This window comes from Bombina bombina, chromosome 5 (assembly GCF_027579735.1).
Source record: "Bombina bombina isolate aBomBom1 chromosome 5, aBomBom1.pri, whole genome shotgun sequence".
Lineage (NCBI taxonomy): Eukaryota > Metazoa > Chordata > Amphibia > Anura > Bombinatoridae > Bombina > Bombina bombina.
Genome location: NC_069503.1, coordinates 482,039,218 through 482,051,775, shown reverse-complemented (window position 1 = coordinate 482,051,775; position 12,558 = coordinate 482,039,218). Strand labels below are relative to the sequence as shown.

At 44.3% G+C, this 12,558-nt stretch overlaps 1 protein-coding gene across 3 annotated transcripts in view; it reads left to right on the top strand.

Moving 5' to 3' along the window:
* LOC128660494 (uncharacterized) overlaps positions 1-12,558 on the top strand; it is a 143,053-nt gene that overhangs the window by 97,803 nt on the left and 32,692 nt on the right. The window lies entirely within an intron of this gene.

The window sequence follows — 12,558 nt, the reverse complement described above, 5'->3', positions numbered from 1 at the left end:
TATATTTTCCTTTGGGGAATTTTTCTTCTGGAACCGATACTCTCTGGTTGCTTCTATGGAAGTGTGTTTTAACGGACACTCAAGTCAAAATTAAACTTTGATTCGGATAGAGCATGCAATTTTAAACAACTTTCCAATTTACTTCCATTCCAACAAAATGTGCAGTATTTTTATATTTACACTTTTTGAGTCACCAACTTCTACTGAGCATGTGCAAGAATTCACAGCATATACGTATATGCATTTGTGATTGGCTGATGGCTGTCACATAAGGGGGAGTGGAAATAGACATAACTTTCAAATTATTTAACAAAAATCTACTACTCATTTGAAGTTCAGACTAAGTCCAATTGCATTGTCTTCTTATCATGCGTTTGTTAATTGTGCAAATCTACAATGTTGACTGGTCCTTTAAGGGACACGTTAGTCCTATGGTTGTCTTTTTTTTTTTTTTTTCTTTTCTACCTTCCCCTCTGGGGAGGATTTAAGCAACTTGACAGATAGGGCCCTAGCTGTGGCTGGTCCTCCTGGAATTCAGTTCCTCTGTCTTGTGGCTTATCAGTCAGGTGGCGTCTGTTCTGCCTGGCTGGTCCTGTGGGGCGCAGAGTGCTTGTTTTATTTGTACACTCTTATTTTCTGTTACAAGTTTCAGCTTCCGTGAGGCAGGAAGGATTGTGTCAGTTCTCCTTAGCCTTGAATCTGGATGACTGGGTCAGTGGAGTTCAGTGCAGTTTGCGTCTGGTATTATCGGGCCTTAGAGTTTACTCCCCCATGTAGTGGAGGGTTGGAGGGCTTAGCGCCCTCTTACCGCCGATTTGAGCAGTTTGGCCCTTTTTTAGGCTCTGTGATTGTCCTTTTTGGACTTGGTCCTTCATCAGCTAGAAGTTTGATGGGTAGTTTATCTGCCTTGCAGCGGAATGTTTGCAGAATGTAATCAGGTGCAGCTATTTGCACATTGACTGTGTACTGTCTAGCTGTTTTTATGAGACCTTTTGGTCTTCCTCCGTTGTCTCCGGGTGGGTTAGGTCTCCTTTTAGGGACCTGGGTTCCCCTCCGGGAGATGGTTGTTCCCTGTTAGGGACACTGGGCGTGGTATCCTTAGGCTCTGCTTAGGGTTCTTCCCAGAGCTGGGGATGCTTTGCATCCTTTATTCCTCTGCTTGTATGGAGGTGATCTGGAGACCAGCCTTTGCTCACCTGATTTTGCTCTCGAGGTATCCCCTTGCCTTGTTGTCCTGTGGCTGTTTGAGAGTCTATGGGCTCTAGTGTCGTTGTACGACTTATCGCCTTAGCTCCTTTGGAGCGTTGGTTTTCGGCAAGGGGTGGTCTCTTCCTTGGGTCGGGACTTGCGAGTTATTCTCGTTATCCGGGTTGATCTGGATATTGCATTGATATCTCCCTGTGGGTCTGTTATTTTAGATCAGACGGGGTGTTAGTTTCTCGGATATTGTTTTTTTAAAACAATTGAGGGCTCAGACCTATCTTCACCCTGGTTCTTCCAGTTGCTGAGGCTTCGCTCAGCGTTTTCCCTTGTGGATCCCGTTCCGGGTTGTTACTGGACTTTTAGGCTCTAGGGCTGGGTCAGGGTTCCCCAGTTCCAGGGAACCTGTGCTATGACCTTTACTTTAATTGACCAGGTTGTGTGAGTGCCGTTGCTCATTGGGGCTTGACTTGTGCTTTTTTGGTCGGTCTCCCTTGGTCAGCTTGCTGTAGTAACCTTATGGATTCTCTGCTGTGCAGGTGAATGGGTTTGCAGTGTCTCTGCTGCAGCTATTGCACATTGGATGTGTGTTAGCAAGCTACTTTCTAAGGGGGATTCCTTCCAAGTTCATCTGCGTTGGAGATTTGATCTCCTTTAGTCTATGGCTTTGTGTCTTGTGGGTAGGTGCTCTGCATTTCTGGCCCCCTCCTTTTTCTTATGGTGGGGGCTTATTCTCCTCCTTATGGAGGTGTGGTCCCTTTCTTAGGGCTTCTCCTGGATTCAGGAGGCATTTAACCTTTCAGAGAGGGGTGTTCTCTCTGGGTTGTTACGTTCCATCTAGAGTCTTGCTGGCTCAGTGTCAAGACTGTTGGGCCTTTTGCTAGACTCCTTTGGGTCTATGGCCTTGTCTGTTTCTAATGAGTCAGGTTTGCACCCGCGTTCTGTTGGTATGGAGGTGGCCTTTCTTCCGCTCGTTTTTTGATCTGGTGTTGGGGTTATTCTGTTCCCCTGTTTCAAACCTGCCGATGCTTGGGCTGGCCCGGCTGGGAGTGGGTTCTGAAATGTGTTATCTTCAGGATCTAGGTTGGCATAGTAGCTAGCTCCCTGGGCTTACAAGCAGAAGGTCCTGGGTTACAATCCTCCTTCGGGTTCTGGGTGTAACCTCTAATTTTGGGGGGTGCAGTGGGCTTCCCCCTTTTGGAGACCTATGTGTAGGTCTGGCGGCTTAAATTGTCTAGATTTTGCCCTCTGTCTGGGTGTTTGTTTGTTTTTTGGCAATCTGTTCCCTTGCTGGCCTCTTTACTTTTCAGCAGTATTCTTCTGTGTCATCCTGATGATGGCTGCATGTTTTTGACTCAGGCTTTTTCGTCTGGGTCTGTTACACATAGTTCCTAAGGTAGAAGGGGATATTTCTACTCTAAGAGAACTACTATTCCTATTGAAGATAGTTGCTCTTTTAAAGATCCTATGGACAAGAAGCTGGAGGTTTATTTAAAGAGAATATATGTTCATCAAATTGAAGTGTGTGTTGCCACTGACAAAGTGCTGCATCCTACTGATTTGATGCATTGTCTGATTCTCTTCAGGTAGAGACTCCCTTAGATGAGATTCAAGACAGGATTAAAGCTCTTAAACTGGCTAATTCCTTTATTTCTGATGCTATCTTGCAGGTGATTAGGCTGGGAGCCAATTCACCTGGTTTCGCCTTGCTAGGTTGCAGGGCTTTGTGGTTGAAATCTTGGTCAGCAGATATCTCCCCTAAGATCAAGCTTTTGGCTCTTCCTTACAACGGCATTGTTTGGTCCTGGTTTAGCAGAATTTTGTTTCTGATAAGGGTGGACAAAGGTCTTTTCTACCTAAAGATAGGAAAAATAGAATGAAAGGCCATCAAAGAATAACGCAGCTGACTCTAAATCGGTATGGAGGGTTTTCCCCCGATCCGGGAGTGGATCGAGTGGGGGGCAGACTTTCTTTTTTTGCCCAGGTATGGGTTTTAGATGTTCCAGTTCCCTGGGCTGTGGACATCGTATCTCAGGGTTACAAATTGGAATTGAAGATTTTTCCCCCCAGGGCAGGTTCCACCTCTCAAGGCTATCTGCAGACCAGATAAAAGGAGAGAGGCGTTCTTACAATGTGTACAGGTTCTCTTCTCCCTGGGTGTGATAGTTCCAGGATCAGGGACTAGGTTTCTATTCCAATCTGTTTGTGGTTCCCAAAAAATGAGGGACCTTTCAGACCTATTTCCGACAAATTTCTCAGGGTACCGTCCTTCAAGATGGAGACGATCCTTTCCATTCTTCCTTTAGTTCAAGTGGGTCAGTTCATGGCGACCATAGACCTGAAGGATGCGTACCTTCATGTTCCCATTCACAGGGATCATCTCAGGTTTGAGATTTACCTTTCTAGACAAACCCTTTCAATTTGTAGTTTTTCCTTTTGGCCTTGCCACAGCTCCCAGAATTTTCTCAAAGGTCCTGGGGACTCTCTTGGCAGTGGTCAGGGCTCAAGGAATTGCAGTATCGCCATACTTGGACGACATCCTGGTTCAGGCACCATCTTTTCAACAAGCAAACTCTCATAGAGATCTTGTTGTCTTTTCTACGTTCCCATGGATGGAAAGTGAATCTGGGAAAGAGTTCCCTTGTTCCAGCTACATGGGTAGTTTTCTTAGGGACTATAATAGATTCCCTATTGATGAAAACATTTCTGACGGAGGTCAGAAAAGCCAAAATTATTTCCTCTTGCCTCTCCAGTCTGCTGTTCGGCCATCAGTGGCTCAATGTATGGAGGTAATTGGTCTGATGGTTGCTGCCATGGACATCATTGCCTTTGCTCGATTCCATTTGAGAGCTCTGTAGTTGCTCAGGCAATGGAACGGGACTATGCGGATTTGTCTCGGGATAGATCTAGATCAGTCGACGAGATACTCTTCAGTGGTGGCTTTCTCAGGAGCATCTGTCTCAGGGGCACATGCTTCCGGAGACCTTCCTGGGTGATTGTGACCACAGACACCAGCCTGGTGGGCTAGGGAGCGGTCTGGGAATCGTTAAAGGCGCAGGGACTCGGGAGGAGTCAGCTTTCCCCATAAACATCTTGGAGTTGAGAGCAATTTTTAATGCTCTCATGGCTTGGCCTCAATTGTCCTTAGCCCGGTTTATCAGGTTCCAGTCGGACAAAATAACCTCAGTGGCTTACATCAACCACCAGGGAGGAACTCAGAGTTCCTTAGCCATGAAAGAGGTGGTTTTGATTATTCAGTGGGCGGAAGCTCACAATTGCTGTCTAACTGCCATCCACATTCCAGGAGTGGACAATTGGGAAGCAGATTTTCTGAGCAGAGAGAGGTTTCATCCCGGGGAGTGGGAGCTCCATCCGGAGGTGTTCTCCAGCTTAACCCTCAGATGGGGGGAATGCAAAGCTTCCAAGATATGGTTCAAGGTCTAGAGATTCACAGGCTGTCCTGATAGATGCTCTGGCGGTTCATTTGGTTTTTCAGGTTGGCATACCGGTTCCCTCCGTTTTGCTCTCCTTCCACGAGTCATTGCTCATATCAAGCAGGGGAGGGCGTCGGTGATTCTAATAGCCCCTGCGTGGCCTTGCGGGATCTGGTTTGCATACCTAGTGGAGATGTCATCTCTTCCACCTTGGAGACTACCTCCTGAGGAAGGACCTTCTACTTCAGGGTCCCTTCCTTCATCCAAATCTTGTTTCTCTGAAGCTGACTGCTTGGAGTTTAAACGCTTAGTTGTGTCTAAACGTGAGTTTTCCGAGTCGGCCATTGAGACTATGATTCAGGCTCGCAGGCCTGTTACTAGAAAGATCTACCATAAGAAATGGCATAAATATCTTTATTGGTGTGAATCCAATGGCTACTCTTGGAATAGGGTCAGGATTCCTAGGATTCTGTCCTTTCTCCAGAAAGGTCTGGAAAAAGGTTTGTTAGTCAGTACCCTGAACGGTCAGATTTCTGCTCTATCTTTTTTGCTACATAAGCGTCTGGCAGATGTGCCCAATGTGCAGTCTTTTTGTCAGGCCTTGTTCAGAATCAGGCCTGTGTTTAAGTCAGTTGCTCCTCCTTGGAGCCTTAATCTTAAAGGGACACTGAACCCAATTTTTTTCTTTCGTGATTCAGATAGAGCATGACATTTTAAGCAACTTTCTAATTTACTCCTATTATCAAATTTTCTTCATTCTCTTGCTATCTTTATTTGAAATGGAAGAATGTAAGTTTAGATGCCGGCCCATTTTCTTTTACAAGATATACCGAGTCCACGGGTTTCATCCTTTACTTGTGGGATATAATCCTCCTGCTAACAGGAAGTGGCAAAGAGCACCACAGCAGAGCTGCTATATAGCTCCTCCCTTAACTCCTCCCCCCAGTCATTCTCTTTGCCTATGCATAGCAATAGGAAGGGTAAAGTTTATGTGGTTATAAAAAGATAGTTTAGTTTTTCTTCAATCAAGAGTTTTTTTTATTTTAAATGGTACCGGTGAGTACTGTTTTTACTCTGGCATATGGCAGAATCATGCCTTGAGTCTGATGATCTTAGCAGTAGTAACTAAGATCAATGTTCGTTCCCACAAGCATTGCTGAGGAAGTACAGGAGAAGTGTTCAGTATGGGGGGAACGATTTCTTGCTACAAGCAATTTCAAGGTATGTGCAGTCATTTACATTCTGAGGAGACATGATATATCAGGATTTTGCTGACATATTCCCCATGCGGGGCAAGGGTAAGCAGCAGTCCTTATTAAAGGGTGGTACTGTGGTAACCTGTGGATATTATCCCATTCTAAATAACATGGGATACTTAAGGGCTATGTGGTTAGACACTGGGGCAGCCTAGGACCTAATAAACGATAAATGAGGTTTATTGAGGCTGAGTTTGTATTTTACGTGGGGTTCACATGGCATATTTATTTCAAAAGAAGCAGTGTGTACATATGTTTTTTGAAAACGCTTCCCATGCGGTTTTCTCTAGTTTTGGCTCATCAGACCTGATGGGTGGGGCCTATTTTCGCGCTTCAGTGCGCAGTTAGTTTTCTGGAGAGGTAGCAGCCATTAGCTCCGGTTGGAACCAGGCTGTACTTTGGAGTGGGACCAGATCGTTTTGACAGGTCTTGGGGGCAGGTAGGCGCCACAGCGGAGCTGTGGTGAGGTGCAGAAGTATTTAAGTGATAATTTGTCTGCAGATCATTTTACTCCTGCCTAATTTACTGAAATTGAAATTTAACTCTCCATTTACTTGTGGTGCAACATCCGATGGCACTTTAGGCTCTAAAAACTACAAAACTATTAATTTTGATTATCGTTTTAACGACTTTGCAAAAACAGTGTACACTTTATTCTTAAAGGCGCAGTACCGTTTTTTGTATTGTATTATTTTCACACATAATAAAGATTAGGAAAGACTTGTGCTGTTATTGCTAGTCCTGTACAACATGTCTGATATGGGAAGTCAGTGTTCTATGTGTTTAGAAGCCATGGTGGAACCCCCTCTTACATTGTGCCCTTCTTGTACTGGAAGGGCCTTACACTGTAAGAATCCCATTTTAAATAAAGAAAGTGGCTCTCAGGAGGATTCTCAGTTTGCAGAGAATCTAGGTATGCCATCTAATTCTCCCCAAGTGTCACAACCTTTAACGCCCACGCAAGCGACACCAAGTAATTCTAGTGCGTCTAATTCTTTTACTTTGCAAGATATGGCTGCAGTCATGTCTACTACCCTTACAGAGGTATTGTCTAAGCTGCCAGGCTTGCAGGGTAAATGCCATAGGTCAGATATTAATACAAATACTGAACCTTCTGACGCCTTAGTGGCTATTTTCCGACGTAAACTGATTTGAGGGTATGGGATTTTATGTCTGAGGGAGAACTTTCAGAGTCAGGAAATTTATTACCTCAGACAGATTTGGACTTCACGTCCTTTAAATTCAAATTAGAACACCTCCGCTTATTGCTCAGGGAGGTTCTGGCGACTCTGGATGATTGTGACCTGATCACGGTTCCTCCAGAAAAATTGTGTAAAATGGACAAATATTTGGAAGTACCTACTTACACGGATGTTTTTCCGGTTCCTAAGAGAATTTCGGAAATAGTTAAGGAGTGGGATAGACCAGGTATTCCGTTTTCTCCCCCTCCTAATTTTAAGAAAATGTTTCCCATATCTGACACCTTGAGGGATTTTTGGCAATTGATTCCCAAGGTGGAGGGAGCTGTTTCTACTTTAGCTAAACGTACAACTATACCCATTGAGGACAGTTGTGCGTTTTTAAAGACTCTATGGATAAAAAATTGGAGGGTCTTCTAAAGAAAATTTTTGTTCACCAGGGTTTTCTCTTACAGCCTATAGCTTGCATGGTTCCAGTAACTACTGCAGCTGCTTTTTGGTTTGACGCCCTGGAAGAGTCCCTGAAGGTGGAGACTCCTTTAGAGGACATTTTAGACAGAATTAAGGCTCTTAAACTAGCAAATTCTTTCATGACGGATGCTGCTTTTAAAATTAGCAGTGAAAAATGCAGGCTTTGCCATTGTGACGCGTAGAGCGTTATGGCTAAAGTTATGGTCGTCTGACGTATCGTCTAAGTCTAAGCTTTTGTCTATTCCCTTCAAGGGTAAGACCCTATTCGGGCCTGAACTGAAGGAAATAATTTCTAACATTACTGGAGGTAAGGGTCACACCCTACCTCAAGACAAGCCCCTCAAGATGAGGAGTAAGCAGGAAGGGAACCTTGCGCAATCCAAGGTGTTCTGGAGACCTAACCAGGCCTGGAATAAAAGTAAACAAGTCAAAAAGCCTGCTGCTGCTACCAAGACAGCATGAAGGGGCAGCCCCCGATCCGGGACCGGATCTAGTAGGGGGCAGACTCTCTTTCTTTGCTCAGGCTTGGGCAAGGGATGTACAGTATTCCTGGGCATTGGAAATTGTGACCCGGGGTATCAGTTGGAATTCAAGGATTTTCCCCAAAGGGGAAGATTTCATCTTTCAAGATTGTCTGTAGACCAGACAAAAAGAGGCGTTCTTACGCTGTGTAAAAGACCTCTATTCAAACCTTTTCGTGGTTCCCAAAAAAGAGGGAACCTTCAGACCGATTTTAGATCACAAATGTCTAAACAAGTTTCTCAGAGTCCCATCGTTCAAGATGGAGACCATTCGTACAATTCTGCCTATGATCTAGGAGGGTCAGTACATGACCATGGTGGACCTGAAGGATGCGTATCTTCACATCCCTATCCACAAGGATCATCATCGGTTCCTGCGATTTGCATTCCAGGACAATCATCAGTTTGTGGCCCCTCCCTTCGGGTTGGCCACGGCTCCCAGAATCTTCACAAAGGTTCTAGGGTCCGTTCTAGCGGTGCTCAGGCCAGGAGGAATAGCGGTGGCACCCTATCTGGACGATATCTTGATCCAGGTGTCAACATTTCATCTGTCACTATTTCATCTGTCCAAAATCTCACACGGACATCGTGTTGTCATTTCTGAGAACTCACGGTTGGAAAGTGAATGTAGAGAAGAGTTCACTAATTCCACAGACATGAGTTACATTCCTGGGAACTCTAATAGACTCGGCAAACATGAAATTATTTCTGACGGAAGTCAGAAAATCAAAAATTCTAACTACTTGCAGGGCTCTGCAGTCCATTCATCGACCATCAGTGGCTCAGTGTATGGAAGTCATCGGACTAATGGTAGCAGCAATGGATATCATCCCGTTTGCTCGCTTTCATCTCAGACCACTACAACTGTGCATGCTCAGTCAGTGGAATGGGGATTATGCGAACTTATCTCCTCAGATAAATCTGGACCAAGAGACCAGAGACTCTCTTCGGTGGTGGTTGTCACAGAACAATCTGTCCCAAGGGATGTGCTTCCGCAGGCCATCTTTTGGTGATAGTAACGACGGACGCCAGTCTTCTGGGGTGCAGTCTGGAATTCCCTGAAGGCTCAGGGCGTGTGGACTCAGGCGGAGTCTCAATTACCAATCAATATTCTGGAGCTGAGAGCAATATTCAACGCACTGCTAGCGTGGCCTCAGTTGGCTTTGGCTAAGTTCATAAGATTCCAGTCGGACAACATCACGACTGTGGCGTATATCAATCATCGGGGGAACAAGGAGTTCTCTAGCGATGATAGAAGTTTCAAAGATAATTCGATGGGCGGAGGCTCACTCTTGCCATCTGTCTGCGATCTATATCCCAGGACTAGAAAACTGCGAAGCAGATTTTCTAAGTCAGACTTTTCATCCGGCGGAGTGGGAACTCCACCCGGAGGTGTTTGCAACCTTGATTCATCAATGGGGCACACTGGAATTGGATCTGATGGCATCTCGACAGAATGCCAAACTTCCACGTTACGGGTCCAGATCAAGGGACCCCCAGGCGGTGATGATAGTTGCTCTAGCAGTACCTTGGTCGTTCAACCTGGCTTGTGTGTTTCCTCTCCTTCCTCGTGTGATTGCCAGAATCAAACAGGAGAGGGCTTCAGTAATTCTAATAGTGCCTGCGTGGCCACGCAGGACCTGGTATGCAGATCTAGTGGACATGTCGTCTCTGCCACCTTGGAGACTTCCATTGAGAAGGGACCTTCTCATTCAAGGTCCTTTCCAACATCCAGATCTCACTTCTCTGCAACTGACTGCTTGGAGATTGAATGCTTGATTTTATCTAAGCGGGGTTTCTATGAGCCGGTCATTGATACTCTGATTCAGGTTCGCAAGCCGGTCACTAGAAAAATTTACCATAAGATATGGCGTAAATATCTTTATTGGTGTGAATCCAAGGGTTAATCATGGAGTAAGGTTAGTATTCCTAGGATTTTGTCTTTTCTCCAAGAAGGATTGGAGAAGGGTTTATCAGCTAGTTCCTTGAAGGGACAAATTTCTGCTTTGTCAGTTTTGCTTCACAAGCGTCTGGCAGATGTACCAGATGTTCAGGCATTTTGCCAGGCTTTAATCAGAATCAAGCCTATGTTTAAACCAATTGCTCCGCCATGTAGTTTAAATTTAGTTCTTAATGTTCTTCAAGGGGTTCCGTTTGAACCCATGCATTCCATAGATATTAAGCTGTTATCTGGGAAAGTTTTGTTTTTGGTAGCTATCTCTTCTGCTCGAAGAGTTTCTGAGCTTTCTGCATTGCAATGTGATTCCCCTTATCTTATATTTTATTCTGATAAGGTGGTTTTGCGGACTAAACCTGGATTTCTTCCTAAGGTTGTTTCAAACAAGAATATTAATAAAGAAATTGTGGTTCCTTCCTTGTGTCCTAATCCTTCCTCTAAGAAGGAACGCCTGTTGCATAACTTGGACGTGGTTCGTTCTTTAAAATTTTATTTACAAGCGACCAAGGATTTCCGTCAAACATCTTCCCTGTTTGTTGTTTATTCCGGGAAACGTAGGGGTCAAAAAGCTACGGCTACCTCTCTTTTTGGCTGAGAAGCATCATCCGCCTGGCATATGAGACTGCTGGACAGCAGACCCCTGAAAAGATTACGGCTCATTCCACTAGGGCTGTGGCTTCTACTTGGGCTTTTAAAAACAATGCTTCTTTTGAACAGATTTGTAAGGCTGCGACTTGGTCCTCCCTTCATACTTTTTCCAAATTTGATACTTTTGCTTCTTCTGAGGCTATTTTTGGGAGAAAGGTGCTTCAAGCAGTGGTGCCTTCCGTTTAGGTTCCTGTCTTGTCCCTCCCTTTCATCCGTGTCCTAAAGCTTTGGTATTGGTATCCCACAAGTAAAGGATTAAACCCGTGGACTCGGTATATCTTGTAAAAGAAAAGGAAATTTATGCTTACCTGATAAATTAGTTTCTTTTACGATATACCGAGTCCACGGCCCACCCTGTCATTTTGAGACAGGATTTATTTTTTATATAAACTTCAGTCACCTCTGCACCTTGTTCTTTCCCTTTCTCTTCCTATACCTTTGGTCGAATGACTGGGGGGAGGAGTTAAGGGAGGAGCTATATAGCAGCTATGCTGTGGTGCTCTTTGCCACTTCCTGTTAGCAGGAGGATTATATCCCACAAGTAAAGGATGAAACCCGTGGACTCGGTATATCGTAAAAGAAATTAATTTATCAGGTAAGCATAAATTTCCTTTTTGGTAAAGAACCTGGGTTGTCCTTGCTGATTGGTGGATAAATTCATCCACCAATAAAAAAGTACTGTCCAGAGTTCTGAACAAAAAAAACCTTTTAGATGCCTTCTTTTTCAAATAAGGAAAGCAAGAGAATGAAGGAAAATTGATAATAGGAGTAAATTAGAGCATCTGAATCACGAAAGAAAAAATTTGGGTTCAGTGTCCCTTTAAGGTTTTACAGCAGTCTCCGTTTGAGCCTATGCATTCTATAGATAAAGTTATTATCTTGGAAGGTTTTGTTTCTTGTTGCTATCTCTTCTGCTCGGAGAGTTTCGGAACTCTCTGCCTTGCAGTGTGATTCCTCATCTTATCTTTCATGATAAGGCGGTTCTTCGTACCAAGTTTGGTTTTCTTCCTAAAGTTGTTTAGGATAGAAATATTTATAAGGAAATTGTTGTTTCTTCTCTCTGTCCTAATCCTCCTCATAAGGAACGTTTGTTGCAAAACTTGGATGTTGTGTGTGCTTTTAAATTTTACCTTCAGGCGACTAAGGATTTTCGCCAGTCTTCTGCCCTGTAAGTTTCTCTGGGAAACTTAAAGGTCAGAAAGCTACTGCTTCTTTCTTTCTGGTTGAGAAGTTTAATTTGTTTGGCTTATGAGACTGTTGGACAGCAGCCTCCTGAGGTGGTTACAGCACATTCCACTAGGGCTTTCTCCTCCTCTTGGGCTTTCAAAAATGAATCTTCTGTGGAACAGATTTGCAAGGCTACAACTTTCTTCTCTGCATACTTTTTCAAAATTTGATACTTTTGCCTCGTTTGGGAGAGAGGTTCTTCAAGCGTTTGTGCATTCCGTTTAGGTTACCTGTCTTGTCCCTCCCTAATCCTCTGTGTCCTCTAGCTTGGGTATTGTTTCCCAACAGTAATTGATGATGCCGTGGACTCAACATATCTTAGGAAAGAAAATTCATGCTTGCCTGATAAATTTATTTCCATATATGGTGAGTCCACGGCTCCGTCTTTTATTCAGACAGTTATTTTTATCTAAAACCTCAGGCACCTCTACACCTTGTGGTGTTCCTTTTTTTCCTCCATTTACCTTTGGTCGAATGACTGGGGTTTGGGGGAAGGGCAGTGATACTTAACAGCTTGGCTGTGGTGCACTTTGCTGCCTCCTGCTGGCCAGGAGTGATATTCCCAACAGTAATTGATGATGCTGTGGACTCACCATATCCGGAAAGAGAGAAATTTATCAGGTAAGCATACATTTTTTTACCTCT